The sequence below is a fragment of the Macaca fascicularis genome, chromosome 15 (genome assembly GCF_037993035.2).
Source record: "Macaca fascicularis isolate 582-1 chromosome 15, T2T-MFA8v1.1".
NCBI lineage: Eukaryota > Metazoa > Chordata > Mammalia > Primates > Cercopithecidae > Macaca > Macaca fascicularis.
The window spans coordinates 51194626-51211896 of NC_088389.1; the positions used below are offsets into that span (position 1 = coordinate 51194626).

The window sequence follows — 17271 nt, forward strand, 5'->3', positions numbered from 1 at the left end:
AATGCCTTGACTTCTTGGAAGTCGTCCTTCCACACACAGAAGACATACCATCCGACTCTGCTTGCCAGATTCCAAAGTCTAATGACCTTTGTTAATCACCAGCCAGTCTGTCTGCATCAGCAGACCCTGCCAACAGACACACCCTTCAACACAAAGGCTGTAGCTATTCCTTTTAAAGGAGGTTCTCTGAAAGCTCCATTGTGTAGCAGAGAGGAAAACAAAATCTCTTCCCTTCAAAACTTCAAGCCTTTAGAAATAATGCAACAAAAGGCTTTCTGCTGTGTGTCTTTTGGAAAGTTTGAGCCTGATTTGCACAACATCAACAAAAGTTACGGCTCTGCAGAAGGAAAGCAGGGCACCTTCGGCATTAAGTCATTCACCTAGAGATGAAATTCATCTCTCTGTGTAGTTCTCTAATATCTTGGTGTCTTCTGAAGCTATTATCAAGGATGCTAACTGCACTGAACACAAACATAAACTAAGTCTCCTTGTTCTGCTACAAAGGAGATTAAAGGGTTATGAGATCAGAAAAAGAGCCACTGATTTGGAAAAAGAAGAGATGATGAAAGTGATTTCCTAATGGGTTCTAGCTTTCATGTTGTTGCAGCCTCTGCCTCAAAAATAGCTCAGAGCCTTAGAAGAGGTTAATCTCCAGGCCACTGAGAGAACCAGCATCAGGTAGAGCTGAACGGCCTTCAATTTCAGGTCTGCACCAAGTACTGAAAGGAGGATATAGCCTACTTTGAAAGCCATCTTGCCTTTGTGTACACATTTCTCCTGAAGACGCTGACAGAAGAAGAAAACAGAGGTTGCTGGCATGGCCCAATCAAAGAGAGAGAAACTTGATATGTTTATGAGATGGTACATGGGCACATGTGCAAAAAGTGACAGCAAGTGGAGGAGAAGGGAGTAGGGAAGGACAGAGACAAAAACACAATGGACATGAGGATGACCCATTCATGTTTTTGCAGCAGATGGTAATCCTCTAAGAAACCACAACCGAGAAAAAAAAAAAAAGGTGAGAAATAAGCTCTGCATATCTATTTCATCAATCCCGAAGAGCAACAACCCTAAGAGGCTAACCTAGTCACTGATCTGATATAAAATTATGATTTTAAGTTAAAAGCTTTGATTTCATATCTACTTACTTCATTTAATACTACTATGATGATGAAATGAGCAATATTTTTTCTCACCAAAATCAGCAAAATCAAAAGTAAAAGAGGAAGTTTCTGAACTAACTAAAAAGAGTCTATTTCAAAAGGTCTTGAGATGAATCTGCAAATCGAACAAGCACCCTGTCTTCTACCCCAGATATATGTCCAGGTCCTTCAAGGTCAAATAGGCCTCAGATGCCTAGACTTTAAACACCACCCATCACGATCCCTGCAAGGTGAACACAGATTCATTCTACAGTAACTGGCACCTAATGTGACTGGTGCTCCTAACATGAAACCCCTTAGACTATCCTAATTAGTCACTGCCTTTAGTAGTACTTACTCGTTGCTGATTTGTTCAGTTTGCATTTATAGTTTGAGGATTTCAAAATGTGGGGTTTTGACGGGGAAACCCAAAATCCAATTGTTTATGTTCGACAAATTCTTGAAGATATAAAGAACATCCAGAGATGATGTCAAAGATTTGAAACATATATACAGAAATGAGAAAAAGTAAATTATGGACAAAGCCTGCTCATTTTCAATCTTAAGAACACCAATTTTAGTTTATACCACCTTCCCACCTACTTTCTGTGCTCAGAATTCCAGGGATCCATTATGCCTCAGTTTTCCCTCTTGTGAAGGAGGAAGGAAACAAACCACAGCTTCATCGTCCATCCTTCCAACTCACTGCTCAGACGTAACTGGAGCGGGCAGGTGTTGACATTGTGTAGCATTCTTCAAGCCCGCCACCATCACTTGGTCCAGGTCAGCTTGGCAAACACTGCTCTTTAGTTTGAGGGCCCAGGAGCATAAATGTGGTCCTCAAGTCAAAATCCCAGCTGTCTTCAGGAAGTGATCAAATTAAAAGGCATAGGCCTTGCCTGGATCTAACCTGTTCTCTGACTGAAGGACTGCAGCCCAGAAATAAAGCTGTGAAGCACCACAGCCATGTGATTCAGTAGCAACTAATTATAACCTTCAAAGCCTTTGAGAAATAGAACCAGAAACACCATAAGGTGCTTTTCCTCTGTCCACTCCAGAAACCTAGTTTCATTTATAAGACACTAAACTTCCCAGTTCTCCTCAATCATAATTCTAATAAAAGGCTCTCATTAGCACCTGTTGTTTGAACTTTTCTTACTTTTCTTTCTTATGAATGGAAAAACCAATTATCCAAGGACAGGTAATAGAATACATAAATTCTGGAATAGTTCAGCTAGAAAAACAGAAAAATCAAGAAACTAAAGATCATTCTAAAAACTATATTTGCAGATCAGAAACTGTTGATATGCTGAGGTCAAAGAGTTGTGATGTGTATTGGGAAGTTAATATTTTTAATTGTAAGCCCTAGGACCTTAAGATGAAAAATGATTTCTTTTTATAAAAAGGTACTAGTAAACTTGTAAATGTTGGGTTGCTATTCTTAGCAACAAGGGGAGTTCTGTATCACTACTAATCATTTACACTTGTTAAGGCTGAAGTGGAAGTTCTAATAATTTAATAATCATTTAAAGCAGCTTTCCAAAGAGTAATGAACTGAAAAGTTGAGGTGAAATCTCTTTCAGGAACAGTAGTTATGGAATCAAAACTACAAATGCAAATACAGAATGTCCAAATATATATATACGCACACACACATAATTATATATATAATTACATACATACATATGTATGTAATTAATTTTCTTGATTTAATTTTAACTCATATATGGGCATATGCCCTTCAAATTTAACAAGAGTGGGGCAGAATCAGTTGTTTTCTGAATAAATACAAATGACATAGGTACTATCTCCATGTTAGAGTGTAAAAAAATAAACCAGCAGGCCAGGCGCAGTGGCTCACACCTGTAATCCCAGCACTTTGGGAGGCCGAGGCGGGTAGATCACGAGGTCAGGAGTTCAAGACCAGTCTGGCCAAGATGGTGAAACCCTGTCTCTACTAAAAATAAAAAAAAATTAGCCGGGTGTGGTGGCGGGCGTCTGTAATCCCAGCTACTTGGGAGGCTGAGGCAGAGAACTGCTTGAACCCAGGAGACGAAGGCTGCAGTGAGCCAAGATCGTGCCACTGCACTCCAGCCTGGGTGGCACAGTGAGACTCCGTCTCAAAAAAATAAAATAAAATAAAATAAATAATAAACCAGCAAAATAAATCAACAAGCAACTTCCAACAACAAGCTACCTCCAACAATCCCATAGCATTTGGTACTATTATAGATTCTGGCTCACCATGTGGTCTTCAAATGTCCTATCAAATGTTTATACTGTTTGCTACATGATCTAAGCAGTTCTGTGTACTCTTGGCAATTCGCCACACTAATGAAAGGTTTAACATATCAGGGAGGATAAATAATTAAGGAATTCAGAAGGGAGACACAGCTGTTCTTCAAAACCAAATTTTCAGAAGAGAAAGGATTAATTTGCAATCACATATGTAACCCCCAATATGAGACTGAATTTAAATAGTAGCAGGGAAATACCATGAGACCAAGTCCTGCCAATGCATGTGGCCTCTGTTGTATACAGTTGGCCTGGTCCATCTGTGGGACCTTGTACATACCTTGTACATAAGCACAAAGTCTGAAGCAGGCAATTTGCAGATTAATAACCCAGTCACCTACTGGCCAAGGATGCTAGCCTTCAGGTTACTTTTTATTTTAGGTTCGCTCTCCTGCACAAAGTTTTCAAGTACTACAGAGTATGCTGGAGTACTATTTCTTAATAGATACCTTTGGGATCATCATTAAAATGAAATGAGCATCTAGGGATGTAATCCAAGTGGCTAAAAATGTTGGATATGTAAATAAGAAGTGATTCTGACTGAGTGACTTGTTATGAAAGCAGGTAGTGAGTGTCTCATACAGAAAGAGATACTACATACCTTCTGGAGAATTCATGCATTCCTTTGCAATGATATAAGGCTAATTGAGGCCAACAGGCCAATAGGCAGTCTGCCAGCTCTCCTGTCCGTAGAAAAGGAAGCGTGTGATTTGAATAAGGAGATAAAAGGAGAGAAGGGACAAGAAAAGAAAGGGAGGAAGCAGGCTGATATCTCAGTAGCTTTAGACTTCATTGTCTGTAAAGGGGAACTTGCAGTTCACTGGATAATTCTAATTCTGAGAAGCGTCTTGACAATTTTCTTGAGATGTGGTTTAGAAACAAAACAAAACAAAATGAAGATGCCTCCCCCTCACTGAAATTCTCAAAATGCAACCATGATAAATGAGATTCCAGCTCATCATGTCCTTTCAAATGACGGGAACCCATTCTTGGTGTCCTAAGAATGAGTAAGTGAGAAATAATAAGTATTGAGGAATTCTCTGAAATGTCATGGGTTCACCAGGAAGTTCCTTGGAAACTGCAGCTGTTCTTGCCCTTGTACTTAGAACAAGAGATAACTGATTTCTTCCCTCCAGAGCTAAACCTCGCCCAAACAGCAGAGACAGAAAATCACGGTGTTGCTTTATCGACTCTTCAGAATGCTGGCTGGGTTTCTACCAACACTTTTCACACAAGAACTCTCATTATAAAAATTGTAAAATTAAAGGGAAGTTGCAGATATGCTGCTGGGTCTTCATTACAGAACTGATTAAGACGCAGAGTAAGCAGAAGCTGCAGTAAAAGTCATCTTCCACATCATGAAAGACCAAGATGTGAATTGAGAACCTTCCCTGGGGGCTGGTCAGCCTGACTGACCTTGGGCCTTGGGTGTGTCTTCATGGCCCCAAGTGTTCCTGGCTCACAAGATTCAGCTAAACATACCAAGTCTCAATTCTACAGATTCAGTGAATGAATCCAGGAACCATTTTTAACAACTTACCTTGTTTTCTATTACTATGCAAAGAAAAACAATGATATATGGCCATTGACTTGTGGCGGGTGTGAGGAAGTTTTGCTGAAATAACATCTTTTATCTGGGGAAAATCTCAATCTAATCTCCCCGAGACTTGCTCACTTTTCTGTGCTCATCATTTGCTAAAAAAATTCAGACAATTCACTTCCTTTAGATGAGAATGATTCTGAGCCTGCCTCCATCAGTGGCAGCCCCTGATGTAATAACCCTTCCAGTCTATTTTCTTATAGCAGACAAAACTGATTACCTAAGCCTGGCACTTGAATCTGTCTGTCTGTGTGTCTTTCTCCAAACCATGGTTTCTAATATAGCTACCCTGTGAGGATAAAGTCCTAAACTGCCTACTTTCTGAAAAGGCAAACAGTGCCTGAGGCCTATGTAGACCATACATGCTTTCAAGTCCTCCTACTCAAGGGGACTGTGATTTTTTTTTTTTTTTTTACCTCCTCTTGACTTCTACCTGTAGCAGAAGCCAATAGAAGGCTGTCCTTCTCCCTTATCAAAATAACCAACTGGCTCATTCAGATCCATTAGTTTTCCTACCCTTGCTTCAACAAATTAATGCAACCTTATAGCAGGAAAAACATCATATGTGTTTCTATATGGGACTGGAATATACCCCCAAATTAGAAATTTTCTAAAAATGAAAGCTAAGAAATTTCTTTTCTCTTGCAATCCGCAATATACTTCTAGTAAGTAAGTTTATTCCTAAAAATTCCTACATCCCAAGAACCAAGCGGAAAGCTTAGACATTTGTCCACCAACACAACAGTAGACTTTATTACCAGGTGAAAACACTACAGTGCTCAGTTAAGGAGCCAAGCCTCACGTTCCATAAATCCTTAATGATAAATCCCACTTTTGCCCAACAAAGTTAGGTTTTTCAGCATATCCACTGTTGAGCTATTTAAAAAACAAAAGACAAACAAACAAAAAAAGGCATACAGAAATGCCTATCCAGTCAATTAAGGAATTTGTTCTCAGGTCACTAAAACCAAAAAGTGACAGTAGGTATGATGTCTCTGCCTGCCATCTTCACCTTGAGAACAAGTCTTTTGAGGCCCTTACTTTGATCATTTTGCTAAATGAAGAGATTAGATCATGATGTTCAACCTTTTTGTACAAAGGACCTGTTTTACAAGATTTTCCTCTCATATTTTGTAAGATTTTTTTTCCTGATTAAATTCATTCCCTTACATTTTATTATTCAGAGACATATAAATGCCAACCTTCATGTGACTGCCTTCTTATAAATTAAATTAAATTAAATTAAATTAAATCCAGGGGCTTTCCTTGACAACTCTATCTAAAGTTAGCCACCATTCCCAACCCCTACAAAATCTATCAAATTGAAACCCCTACTCACAACACCAACCCACACACACAGTTTCTCTCTACTGCAATACACTACTTTATTTCCTTCACTATTGGCATGACCCTTGTTTGTCTGTGGTCTTTTCTTCCCACCAGAACACAAGTACTCTAAGGAGTCTAGATCTGTCTGGCTCACATTGGGATCTTCAGCCCCGGGAACACTCAGTGTACTCAACAGGTACTCAGAAATATGTGTTGAATGAAGGAAGGAACAAACGAATGAACTAGAGCTTCTGAGTGATAGGATTCCAACCAATCGAAAAAGATTGATCATGAGTGTTAGATTACTCTACTAACCCTGTGTTGTCATAAAGCAGTAGTCCCAACCAGGGGTAATTTTATTCCCCACTCGCCCCAACTTGGGGCCGCTTGGCAGTATCTGCAGGCAGTTTTAGTTATCGTACCCAGCATCTGTGGGTAAAGGCTGGGGATGCAGCTAAGCATTCTACAACGCACAGGACAGCCCCCACAACAAATAATTATCTGGCCCCAAATGTCAATAGTGCTGAGACTGAAAACTAAATGATCTCCAGGTATTTTCATTCTCTGCATATAACCCACCTGTCTTTAGAGGCCCTTATGGGGTCTTGGCTGGGGAGTCTCTGGATCCTTGGAGAGTCAACAAGTTCTCTCCCAAGTCCAAGATTTTATAATTCTATGGTTTTAAATGATCTTAGCAGCCCTCATACTATATGATATCATGAGTTTTCAGTTTTATTTTTCTAATTTGGGTATCTTACCAAAAATTTTTTCAGAAAAAAAAAAAAAAAAACCAAGGTGAAGGTATGTGATTGGTCTGTCTTTCCTACTGATACAGCCCTTGCACCCAACTAGGACAGTTGATAATCCTGTGGGTTTGTGAGTAAGGAGCAAATGTCATTAAAAATGATCAAGTCAGCTGGGCACAGTGGCCTTTGCCTGTAATCCTAGCACTTTGGAAGGCTGAGGCGGGCAGATCACTCGAGGTAGGCAGTTCCAGACCAGCCTAGCCAACATGGTGAAACCACTTCTCTACTAAAAACACACACACACAAAATTAGCTGGGCTTGATGGCAGGCGCCTGTAATCCCAGCTACTCGGGTGGCTGAGGCAGGAAAATTGTTTGAGCCTGGGAGACAGAGGTTGCAGTGAGACAAGATCATGCCACTGCACTCCAGCCTGGGTCACAGTGCGAGATTCTGTCTCAAAAAACAAAACAAACAAACAAAAAAAGTTAAGTCTTTAGCATGTGGCCTCTGACTAAAATTTCTGTGAAAAACAATGCGTATGTTCTCCTCTCCAATGTGTAAAATCATCTTCTTTCAAAGTGACAGGGCCCCAGGCTACTATAAGTCACTCTTCAGAGGGTAAGTAATGCTTTTTTTTTTTATTCTTATATCCCCAGGGCCCGGCATAGGTCTGGCTTTGATGAAATTTGTGCTATGAGTACTAACTGTATGCATGCCTGCTTTCCAGGAGAAAATTAACTAGTGGTACCAAATCGAGCTAAATGTTCAAGAACCTAAGGAATTCCAGAGAGCATTCACGAACAGCAAAACAAAACAAAACCTAATGCTTATGAAGCTAATGAAGCTACATCGCAGTGGTTAGCCGACTACTGGGAAACTAGCAATTCTAAGTCTCCACTAGCAATTCTAAGTCTCCACTAGCAATTCTAAGTCTCCACTAGCAATTCTAAGTCTCCACTTATCCATAAGTTTTAAATAAATGACCATCCTCCTTTTCCTCATCATCCATGGAGAAGCTGCCTCTGGCTGCATTGTTCTACCTATGTGTTTATAACACTGCTAAGCTACCCTGAACTGATGTGACACCTGGAGTCATCACCTGACTACACTTGAGACCATCTGGTTGCCTTCCCTCCACAAAGCCTTTTTTATTCTTGTTTGCAAAGAATCCTGGAAAGCCTGAGGAACAACTCTGTCCTATAGCTCAAAACTGCATAAACATTTTCAGTGGAGGGAGTGCAACAAAATTAGGTAGAAACAGAATTTTTTCTTCTTAGCCTCCCTGAAAGACACTGAAACAATATTATTTGTGCCTTCCTTAAGTCAAAGAGAAGACTCTACTCTAAAAGTTAACCATCAATAGGTTCATCGTGTCCAGTGGAGAGGAGATCTTAAAGACCAGATTTCAGAATAAACACAAGTATCTCCTCTACCCTGAATTCACACCCAGGAGAGTAACTGAAAAGGTACAAAATCCATTTTTTGCAGTTTGACTACTCAAAGCACTTCTTAGGCATGCAAGCAGTGTGTTTATACTTTGGAAACACATTTGGAAGACTGAAAGTTGCTGACAAAGGTATACACAGAAGAACAAGAGCTCTAACACTGAATTATCTTTAGAATCCAACCTCATGGAGTCAGAACAAGGTTATGTAGTAGCTTTATGCCTGCCAAATCTACCCCACGAGAAACACTGTCTTGTTTCTTATGGAAAATGTGCACTGCCAACAAAGTCACTGAAGAGGCTAGCTGAACGAGCCTTAGGAGGATATGGACATAGCAGGGTCGGTTCATGTAAAATGGAAAGGAGAAGAGCAGTCAGCCTTACAAATGTCTGTCAAAACAAGCCAGCGTCTTTGGTGGCACACCTAGGGAGTGACTCAGACTAATGATACCAGAATATTGTTGATACTGGATTTCACTTCAAATTATATACTGCATTCTGAAACCAACTGCAACATGGAATATTTTTCTCTCTTTACTAATATGTTAATTTATCTTTATCCTTTATTTCTTTATTTATCTAACTTTATTCCTAGAGGGTATCTATATCCATTTGTTGGATATTTAAAAAATCTAAATGTATCAGAAAGTCTAGGAATCATCTTTAACTTTTAAAATATCTTCCCTAAGAGTCTCTTAGAAGAGTCTGTTACCATTCTGAAGAGAACAGCTTAGAAATCAGGAAGATGTTGAGATGTCTATGTTTGTTCATGGTTTTCCTCCATGTAGAACACTTCTACCTGCTTTTGGAAGGTCTAAGTAATCCCCACCTTTTAAGACAGTGGTTCTCAAAGTCTAATCCCTGGACCAGCAGCACCAGCATCACCAAAGAACTTGTTAGAAATGCAAATTATTGAGTTCCACCCAAGACCTGAATCAGAAACTCTGGTGTTGAGGTCCAGTAATCTTTTTTACATATTCTCAGGGTGAATCTGAGGTCCAAGCAAGTTTTAAGACCAAGCTCAAGTTTTCCTTCCTGTATGAAACAGTCCCTGAGACCACCAGCTAGAACAGTGAGCATTCCCTGCTCCACTGCATTGGAGCCCCGCTTTAAAATGCTGCCAACTGGCTGAATGCAATAATAATTATGCAGTCCTTGAAGAGTACAGGAGACAACTACTGTTTGCAAATATTTAACTTCTTGTTTGGGAATTAATGAGAAAATACTAAGTTGCAGACCCAGCATCAGAAGCTAACATGAGTACACTCATAAAAGACAATTACTCGTCTTGAAAGAATGAAGACTGTGGCTACTGCAAGTGCTGATACTGATACCTATCTCCCCTAAAAGCTTCAGAAAGGTTCATGACATGGTGTCCTTGGTATTTCTAAAGCAGGACATGGATCCACAAAGGAAAGAATCAGGGTATTTTACCTGGAAAATACTAAGAGTTAGGGTAAATCCTCAGGATCCTAGACTCTTCTATGACAGGAAGCTTTCATGATAAATAAAATCTTATTAGAAAATACCTCCAGGCTTAGAGTGGTCATTTGATTGTTGCCCTAAAGCTATACTGCAGGGCTAACCTCTCAGTTAAGAACCAACATCTGAAGACACCGATGTGTCTGGAAATCCCTCAAAAGAAGGATATATGCTTTAGGCTAACCAAATAAATTTCCAGAAAAAAATGATGGCTAATTGTCTCACACTGCTAACAAAGGCTTGGCTAGGGAAAATAAAAGACAAAACATAGACAGTTTGGCCACACCAAACCAATAAACTTACAGGACCCTTGAATCAAAAGCAAGACTTAAAACTTAGAATCATGAAGTTCAGAGAGAAAAATTCAACAGTGTCCTTCCCAGGAACCTAGCCAGAACCCTTCTAAACTGCTGAAGGACTACCGAAGCAAGTCAAGCCATCAAGACACAAACTCAGGTTCTAAAAGCAGAATTAAGCAGGGCTTGAGGAGGGGATTTAAAGAGATGTTTCTCTCGTTTTTTGAGGGCCAAGAAAAAGTTCTGCTAGTTGTGCCCCGAAGACAAATGAGTTATTTAAAAAAAAAAAAAAAAAAAAAAAAAAAAACTAAGACAAGGGGTGGAGGATGACAGAAAAATATGGCATGGAAAACACCCATGGAAAAAATCTATTTTGAAGGAACAGGACACAGAAGAAAATTATATACAACAATTAACAGATTCTATGAAAGAAGAGATCAAAGACAAGATGACAAGACATCAGCACAAGATGAAAGAGAGGCTGGCAGTTGAAGAAAGAAAATGATGACAAAAATAATATCATTGCAGAAGTAATAAATATATTAAAGTTATAAGAGGTAAAATCCACAAATCAAAAACAAAGTTGATGACGTGGAAAACAGTCTTCAAAAAACTGCACAAAATGCAGAGGAAAAAGACAAGTAGATGAAAGCAAGTGGAGATGATGACAGATAAGGTTTGAAAACAGATCGAACATACAGATAAAAGGTTTTGTAGAAGTAGACAGCAAAACAAAACAAAACAAAACTAAATATGCTTCAATCTGTGGTAGAAAATACTTAGTTGAAATAAAAGAGAATCTGATATTCCAAGAAAAAGTAAGACTGAATTAGTAAAATTGAAGCATCTTGGTGAGGTTACAGAATTTCAAGGCTAAACACTGAATCCTATATATATCAAGACCTTTAACAATTACTCAATTGTAACAGAAAAAGTCTCTGACTTTTTCACGGTAACATTTGATGACAGAAAAAAAGTGAAGCTGTGTCTGCAGAGGCTCAAGAAAGAGAGAACAATACCCAAGTATTCAATTTCCAATTAAGTTCGCAACCAGTTTTTTTAATATATAAAAATAATAAAAAATGATTTTCTAATCAGCATAGTCAGAGAATGCAGCACGTAAGTAGCTTTTCTTCAAAATACAACCAACAGAAGGTTCAAAATCAAGATCTCAAGAACAGGAAATTTAGAGGTAAGCAGAGGCTGTGAGCACCGAATCCACTCACATTTAAAACTACAATTGAATAATTGATAATACTTACAAAATAAAATTATAATTCCTTAAATGTAGTAGTTATAATAACAATAAATCACCCCATAATAACTATGAAAGTATGTAGAATTGGAAAAAAAAAAACTTAACCATAATAAAATACATAGATGGAAGTGTAAAAGCTTTAGAGGATAAATATAAACGGGCAGAGGTGGCTCACGCCTGTAATCCCAGCACTTTGGGAGGCAGAGGTAAGTGGATCATTTGAGGTCAGGAGTTCAAGACCAGTCTGGCCAACATGGTGAAACCTGTCTCTACTAAAAATACAAAAATTAGCCGGGTGGTAGGGGCACGTGCCTGTAATCCCAGCTGCTTGGGAGGCTGAGACAGGAGAATTGCTTGAGCCTGGGAGGCAGAGGTTGCAGTGAGCCGAGATCATGTCACTGCACTCTTATCTGGGTGATAGAGTGAGACCCTGTCTCAAAAAAATATATAAAAATAAATAAAAATAAAAATAAATATGTATATACGGGCAAATATTCTCAACTTTCACAGCAGGACAAAAATAAATACACATACTGTTTCATTTGTGAAGTTAACAAATTTCCAAAAAAAGGTGTAAGAACATTAATTTAGTAATAAAAATAAAAACAGACTATATAGCTTTGAATTACTAGAGGAAAGAACTCAAAAGAAAATGCAGATTATATAATAAAATGAAGAGGACAAAGGAAATTGCACAGAAATATAAAAGAGAATGCATAAAATTAATTAGAATTAGGTATATGTGATATACCAATAAATGTGAACTGGATAATTCTTCCTCTGGAAAACATCCCCAGAGTAAATTAAAAAACAATCTCTAACTGGATTTTGTCTATAAGAGACACATATATAGTAAAATGATACAAAAAGTTTGAAAATCTAGTATCATTAAACATACACCAAGCAAAAGAAAGAAGAAATCATGATTAATATTATTCATGGTTAAATTCAAGATACAAAAGCTTTTAACACGATAAAGATGAATACTTAATAATGTAAAAGTACAATCCACAATGAAGATTTATTATGAATATTTATGTTCTCTAGCAGCACCAAATAGATAAAGAAATAAAGATGGCAACAGATACAAGAAATAGGCACAAGCACTTAACAGATTAACTGGAGAAAGACCACCAAGGATATAATTCATACAATTCATAAAATTGAGTTAAGAGGTACATTTCATATTCTATATCTTGAAATAGAAAACATATTTTCATTTCAAGTATCTGTGAGACATCTACAAAAGTTTTCAAGTGCCCATGGAGGTTTATAGAAGTATTTCATGCCAGAATTAAGAGATAATAAATTACAAATTTTAAAAAAAGTACATATTTTCTACTTACAGTGAAATAAAGGTATGTTAAAAAAAAAAAAAAAAAGAAGAAAAAAGAGAAGAAAAATCCCAAACATTTGAGAAAATTTTTTAACATTCTCCTAAGCAATTTCTGGGGTAACCAGAAATAAAAACTCACCAGTAGAATATGACTTTTAAAATGCTACATATTTAAATGTGGAATCTGGTAAAAGCAATACTTAGAGGAAACGTCATAGCTTTATGAACATTATAAATCAAGAAATAACAATACTAAATGAATCAAACATCTAACTCAAGTCCAGGGGGAAATGGAAAGACAGAAGAAGAAAAGTGGGAGAAAAGATTTGATTACAATAAAAATAAACTCAGGAATCAATATATTAAATAATAAGGTAATTTACTCAGTAACTTTTATTTGTTTTATTTTATTTGTTTTATTTATTTGTTTAAATATGCTATATAAAATTAAATTAAAACAATTAGCTAGCCTAATTAACAACAAAAAGGGAGGAGGGCAAAACATAAATATAGAAAATAAGTATAAGTAGAAGACAATATCCAAAAATGTAAAGGAAAATGTATTATAATTTTAAAATTACCATGTAAAACTCATGGCAATATGTGTAAAACTAATGTAATGTGTCTAGAAACACATATATTACCAAAGTTAATCCAAGAAGAAACAATATAAATGAAAGACTAGCAAACAGTCAAATAGTCAACCTAATCGCCAAAGCATCTTAAGTGACATTAAGGAATCAGTAAATCAGATGCTTTTTAAACTGGTATAAAGTATAAAGCACAAGATTGTTACCAATCTATTTCCAAAGCCAGTGTGACATAGATTACAGAGCTTAGTCCACAATAAATACTAATAAAAAGCAGAGCAATGTCATTTAGAAATATTGAGGCAGAAATTCAAAATAAAATCCAGGAGCTCATTAAAGAAATATCCCTCCAAGATCAAGTGGGGTTGACTGAGAAAAGTCAGTTTCAATACAAGAAAATCTATCAACACTCCACTATATTAAAAGGTCAAAAAAAATAATTTTATCAGTATCAAAGAGGCTGAACAGCACTTGAAGCAATTCGAGATAAACTCAGTGTTGTACTTAATGATGAAACATTAGAAAAATTATAAGTCAAAAACCAGACAAGGATTATCACTGGTACTTAGCATTGTTGTGGAAATGCTAGCTAATGCATTTGTACAAGAAAACAAAGAGAAACAATGACTAGAAAAGAGGACATAAAGTTTTCAAAATTTACAAATAAGGTAAATTATCCAGGTGTGGGCGCAAGTGAATAACACTTTCATTTTTTTCTTAATAATGTGAAAAATTTTCAACAAATTTCAACACTTCAAACAGTTTAAAAAAATCATCAAATGTAAAACAACTGGGGTGACTGGTAAAGTACTAGGTACCAAAAAACTCAACTTTCTTACTCCAGATTACTAAGAATGTTAACTCTTCTGCTGACAATGACTTTCTTTTTCCACCCTGTCTGGGATTCTTGAATGACTACTTCTAAGTCAGTAACCTCAGACAATCCATATTCAGTGATTTTAGAAACTCCAGCCTTAAGGTTATAAAGATAATTTTTTATTAACTGTGTCTGTATATCATCAATTCTCAATCAACACGTTGCTCTACCCATACATTTAAAGGAAAAGCAGGGATTTCTGGTATCATGGCAGAAGGGAGGCAAGACTAGATTGCAGCTCCAGGCAGAGCAGCATGCGTAGGCTTGCATTGTGAATTTTAGCTCCAGGTCGACTACAAGAACAAACCAGCAATCCCAAGAGGACCCAGAGGCCCTCTGAAAAAAGCAAACTGCTCCTGCAGGACCCGGGAGACACCACAAATACTGTGAGTGCCCCAACTGCAGAAATGGGAAAGGGAGACCCTCCTCTCCCAAACACACACCCCCACTGGAGAAGCTGAAGGTCTGTTTGCCAGAGCAGTTTCTGACTTTACCTGGAGCTGAGTCAAGTTAGAGAGCCAAGCAAAATACAGCGGTAGAGGAAGCAGCAGAAAGGCCCTGGGATCTCATTGGGTCCCCAAGCAGCCCATTCCTGCTTGGCATCACAGGGATCCATTGGGACGGTGGCCAGAGGAGAAGGGGGTAAAACTCCACAGGGAGAACGAACTCTCTAGCTGAACTCTGTAACAATTTGAACGGGGTGAGAAGCCTCCTGGCCAGAACTCGGGGGAGGGCACAAATCCGACATGCAGACTACACAGGTGTGGAAGAACTAAAACCCTTTTTTCTTGCAGCTGGGAGGTACATGGCCTCAGAGAAATTTTCAAGCCCATCTCGCCCTCCACCTGGAAACAGACTTGGGGCTATTGCAGGGGTCACAGCGGGAGTCACACCGGTCCTTCATGACTGCTGGCTTTCCCCCACTTCCCTGAAAACCTGCATGACTCAGCAGAGGCAGCCATAATCTTCATAGGTACACAACTCCAGTGACCTGGGAATCTCACCGTCATCCCCCACAGCAGCCACAGCAAGACCTGCCCAAGGAGAGTCTTAAGCTCAGACACATCTCGCCCCACCCCACCTGATGGTCCTCCCCTACCCACCCTGGTAGTGGAAGACAAAGGGCATATAATATTGGGAATTCTAGGGCCCCGCCCACCGCTGGTGCCTCTCCACACTACTACGGCTGATGGTTTTTAGAAAGTGCCACCTCCTGGCAGGAGGCCAACCAGCACAAAAATAGACCATTAAATCACCACGGTAAGGACCCTCAGAGAGTCCACTGCACCCTCTGCCACCTCCATCCGAACAGGCGCTGGTATCCATGGCTGAGAGACCCCTTAGACAATTCACATCACAGGGCTCTGTGCAGAAACCCCCCACCAGCCTGGTGCTGGGTAGACTCGCTGGGTAGCTAGACCTAGAAGAGAGACAACAATCACTGCAGTTCGGCTCGTAGGAAGCAACATCCATAGGAAAAGGGGGAGAATACTACACACCAAGGGAACACCCCGTGGGACAAAAGAATCTGAACAACAGTCTTCAGCCATAGACCTTCCCTCTGACAGAGCCTATCCAAATGAGAAGGAACCAGAAAACTAACCCTGGTAATATGACAAAACAAGGCTCTTCAACCCCCCTGCAAAAAAAAAAAAAAAAAAAAAAAAAAAAAAAAAAAAAATCACACTAGTTCACAAGCAATGGATCCAAATCAAGAAGAAATCCCTGATTTATCTGAAAACGAATTCAGGAGGTTAGTTATTAAGCTAATCAGGGCTAGACCAGAGAAAGGTGAAGCCCAATGCAAGGAAATCCAAAAAATGATACAAGAAGAGAAGGGAGGAATATTCGTGGAAATAGATAGCTTAAAGAATAAAACAATCAAAAATTCAGAAAACTTTGGACACAATTTTAGAAAAGCAAAATGCTCTGGAAAGTCTCAGCATTAGAATTGAACAAGCAGAAGAAAGAAATTCAAGCTTGAAGATAAGGTCTTCAAATTAACCCAATCCAACAAAGACAAAGAAAAAAGAATAAGAAAATATGAACAAAACATCCAAGAAGTCTGGGATTATGTTAAACGACCAAATCTAAGAATAATCAGTGTACCTGAGGAAGAAGAGAATTCTAAAAGCCTGGGAAACATATTTGGGGGAATAATTGAGGAAAACTTCCCCAGCCTTGCGAGAGACCTAGACAGCCAAATATAGAAAGCACAAAGAACACCTGGGAAATTCATTGCAAAAAGATCTTCACCTAGGCACACTGTCATCAAGTTATCCAAAGTTAAGACAAAGGAAAGAATCTTAAGAGCTGTGAGATAGAAGCACCAGGTAACCTATAAAGGAAAACCTATCAGATTAACAGCAGATTTCTCAGCAGAAACCCTATAAGCTAGAAGGGATTGGAGACCTATCTTCAGTCTCATCAAACAAAACAATTACCAACAAAGAATTTTGTATCCCCCAAAACTAAGCATAATATATGAAGGAAAGATACACTTGTTTTCAGACAAACAAATGCCGAGAGAATTCGCCATTACCAAACCACCACTACAAGAATTGCTAAAAGGAGCTCTAAATCTTAAAACAAACCCTGGAAACACATCAAAACAGAATCTCTTTAAAACATAAATCACACTCACACAGGACCTATAAAACAAAAATACAAGTTAAAAAGCAAAAAACCAAAGTACACAGGCAACAAAGAGCATGATGAAAGCAATGGTACCTCACATTTCAATACTAACATTGAATGTAAATGGCCTAAATGCTCCACTTAAAACATACAGAACCAGAAGCACAGAATACATAAGAAGTCACCAACCAACTATCTGCTGCCTTCAGGAGACTCACCTAACACATAAGGACTCATAT

At 38.4% G+C, this 17271-nt stretch overlaps 1 protein-coding gene across 25 annotated transcripts in view; it reads right to left on the reverse strand.

Annotated features, from left to right (window-relative positions):
* ZNF462 (zinc finger protein 462) overlaps positions 1 to 17271 on the reverse strand; it is a 155105-nt gene that overhangs the window by 93759 nt on the left and 44075 nt on the right. For 3 of the 25 annotated variants that reach the window (XM_074016888.1, XM_074016882.1, XM_065530258.2), the window contains exon 1: positions 1746 to 2065. The exons of the other annotated variants lie outside the window; for them this stretch is intronic. The gene's annotated coding sequence lies outside the window, so the exon portion shown is untranslated. Of the gene's footprint in view, positions 1 to 1745; positions 2066 to 17271 lie in introns of those variants that run through there. 25 annotated transcript variants of the gene reach the window in all.